Genomic DNA, 3,365 nt, shown 5'->3' on the forward strand with positions numbered 1-3,365 from the left:
TGGTTTAAAAACTAACTTTCATATTTTGTAGGCCTTTAAGATAGAAATTTCGAATTCAGTAAGTTCTTTTTCTCCTTTCTATTTTTCAGTTCTCTTTTAGTAATTTACTTTCTAGTTTAGGATCTTCTTCTGTTAGAAACTATTTTTATTTCTATCTTTCTTTTTAAAGATTTTCTAATTCTAGACATTCTCTTTAGAACTGACTTGTTTGTTTTCTTTTGCAAGTCCTTAACTTAGGGGCTGCAATTTTGTAATTTCTTTCCAACTCTCTCTCTCCTTCTTTCTAGATTTTCTTTTCCTTTCTTGGAATTAGGTTTCAAATTTGATTATGGGCTGCGAGTATTTCATGCCCAAGTGGGCCCGTGACAACACTCGACGTCTCTTGACTAAAGGAAGATTGGTTGAGGGGTTGACTATCCATCGCAGGACTAGACACCGCTCGAAATCCCCTGAGTTAACTGAAGTTATGGTTGAAGACCAACCTCCTCTACTTCCACCCAGGGTGGAGGATACCCAAGATGAGAACGAGGTGCATCAGGCACCCCCGCCTCGTACTTTACGAGATTATCTACAACCGGCGGGAGTGAGTACGCCCTCATGCATGATTTTTCCTGTAAACACAGGATAAATGGACATCAAGCCAGGAGTTATCCAACTCTTTCCCAAATTCCATGGACTTGAATCAGAGAGTCCATATTTACATTTGAAAGAGTTCGATGAGATTATAGCTACATTATGTTTTCCTAATGTATCTGAGGATACAATCAGGCTGAAACTCTTTCCTTTTTCCTTAAAAGAGAAAGCTAAGACGTGGTTACATTCACTGCGTCCTAGATCCATTGGCACATGAAACGACATGCAGAGGGAATTCATAAAAAAATTCTTCCCACATCATAAAACGATTACCCTCAGAAAAGCAATCATGAACTTTGCCCAAAAGGAAGATGAAACATTCTTCCAATGTTGGGAAATGTTCAAAGATTTGGTCAGTTCATGCCCACAACATGGATTTGAAACGTGGCGCATTACAAATTTTTTCTATGATGGACTAACATCTTCCATGCGCCAAATGGTCGAGACAATGTGTAATGGAGAGTTCATTAATAAAGATGTTGACGAGGTATGGGATTACCTCGATAGTCTTGCTGAAAAAACACAATCATGGGACTATTACCCAAAGTCGAACACCACGTCTAGGCTGACTCAATTAAAGGAGAAAGGTGGATTATATCTCTTGAAAGAAGAGGATGATCTCAAGTGTAAAGTGACTACGCTCATAAGGAAAGTTGAGGCCATGGAAGGAAAGAAGGATAAGGTTAATGAAATTGTTTGCGGCATCTGTGATTGCAACATTCATACAACTGAAAATTGTCCTACAATACCCGCCTTTCGAGGAGTGTTGAATGAACAAGCTAATGCCGTAAACAACTATCAAAGACCTTTCACTGGACCTAAGTCCAATACGTACAATCCTGGTTGGAAAAATCATCTAAACTTTAGTTAGAGGAATGGACAAACGGCTACCCCTCAAGGCTTCTTCAATCAAAATCTAAACCAAGTGAAACCTCAAGAGGAACCGGTTCAAAATTCCATACAAGAGCTGGCTCAAGTAATGCGGAGAATTACAGATTTTATGCAAAAGATAGATTCTCGTATGACGGTTATAAAAAAGGGGATGCTTCCTACATAACCTCTCCCCAATCCTAAACCGCAGTACGATATTAATGATCCCAGCTCTTCAAATCAGATGGGGCACGCTAAATCCATCACCACTCTTAGGAGTGGAAAGATCATTGATAAAACTCTTCCGGTTAGGCCCGAAAAGACTCAAGAACTAGAAAAGGACAACAATGATGGATCCAGTGATGCCCCACAAAAATTAGAACCGGAACTTCTAGAGAAGCCAGTTGCTCCGTTCCCCCAACGGTTGGTTTCACCAAAACCTCTCTCTAACTCTCAGGATATCCTAGAGGTGTTGAAACAAGTGAAAGTCAACATTCCTTTACTTGATGTCGTTAAACAGATACCTTCATATGCCAAATTCCTGAAAGACTTATGCATGACCAAACGACGGCAGAGTATTCAAAAGAAGATCTTCTTGACCGAGAAAGTGAGTGTCATCCTAAAGCAAGACGTGCCACAGAAATTCAAGGATCCCGGTAGCCCAACCATATCATGTGTAATCGGGGACCATCGAATTGATCATGCACTTCTTGACTTAGGAGCTAACGTGAATCTGATTCCTTACGCGGTATACAAACAGTTAGGTTTGGGTGAATTAAAACCCACCCTAACCACACTACAACTTGTTGATTGCTCTGTTCGTGTACCAAGAGGGATAATTGAGGATGTGTTGGTCCAAGTTGATAGATTTTACTACCCTGTAGATTTTATCATCCTGGATACCGAACCCATCAATAACATAAGCACTCAGATCCCCGTCATTCTTGGTCGCCCATTCCTTGCTACTTCAAATGCAATTATCAATTGCAGGAATGGTGTCATGACTATGTCTTTTGGGAATATGACATTGGAGTCAAACATCTTTTTCAATAACGGTAGAAACTTAGAGGAGGATGACGATTTCCACGACATTAACATGATTAACTCTTTAGTGGAAGATACGACACCTCTAACCTTATCCTCTGACTCTCAGAGACGTGCCTGGCCCACTCCCATGATTTTGATGATGACATGATTAGGGAGACGTGTGCCTTGCTTGATACTGCACCGGTACTTGAAGTTAACCGGTGGAGACAACAATTCGAAGAATTGCCACAAACCGATGTAGTGCCTTTACCGTCTAACCTCAAGCCGCCGAAGCTTGACCTAAAACCTTTACCCTCTGATTTGAAATATGCCTATTTAGGTCAAGATGAGACATACCCGATGGTGATCTCTGCCCACCTAGAGAAAGAACAGGAGAGTATGCTCATATCTACTCTCATTAAGCATAAAGGAGCCCTGAGATGGACGATAGCGGACCTCAAGGGAATCAATCCCTCGATTTGTACTCACCGCATATATCTTGAGGATAATGTAAAAACCGCTCGGCAACCACAACGTAAACTAAATCCAAACATGAAGGAAGTAGTTAAGGCCGAGGTTCTTAAACTATTGGACGTGGGTATCATATACCCTATATCTGATAGTCAATGGGTGAGTCCAATCAAGTGGTCCCTAAGAAGTCCAAAATCACCATCGTAGCCAATGCTAATAATGAACTCGTGCCAACTAGAGTCACTACTGGTTGGAGAATGTGCATTGACTACAGGAAGTTGAATACCGTCACGAGGAAAGACCACTTTCCTTTACCATTCATTGATCAGATCCTGGAAAGGTTAGCTGGTCATTTCTATTACAGT

At 41.0% G+C, this 3,365-nt stretch overlaps 1 non-coding gene across 1 annotated transcript; it reads right to left on the reverse strand.

Annotated features, from left to right (window-relative positions):
• Positions 1–904: 904 nt before the first annotated feature.
• Positions 905–1,011, reverse strand: LOC131219618 (small nucleolar RNA R71). Its single transcript, XR_009158268.1, has one exon. It is a non-coding gene; the product is annotated as a small nucleolar RNA R71 (small nucleolar RNA).
• Positions 1,012–3,365: the final 2,354 nt, after the last annotated feature.

The sequence above is a fragment of the Magnolia sinica genome, chromosome 11, assembly GCF_029962835.1.
Source record: "Magnolia sinica isolate HGM2019 chromosome 11, MsV1, whole genome shotgun sequence".
Lineage (NCBI taxonomy): Eukaryota > Viridiplantae > Streptophyta > Magnoliopsida > Magnoliales > Magnoliaceae > Magnolia > Magnolia sinica.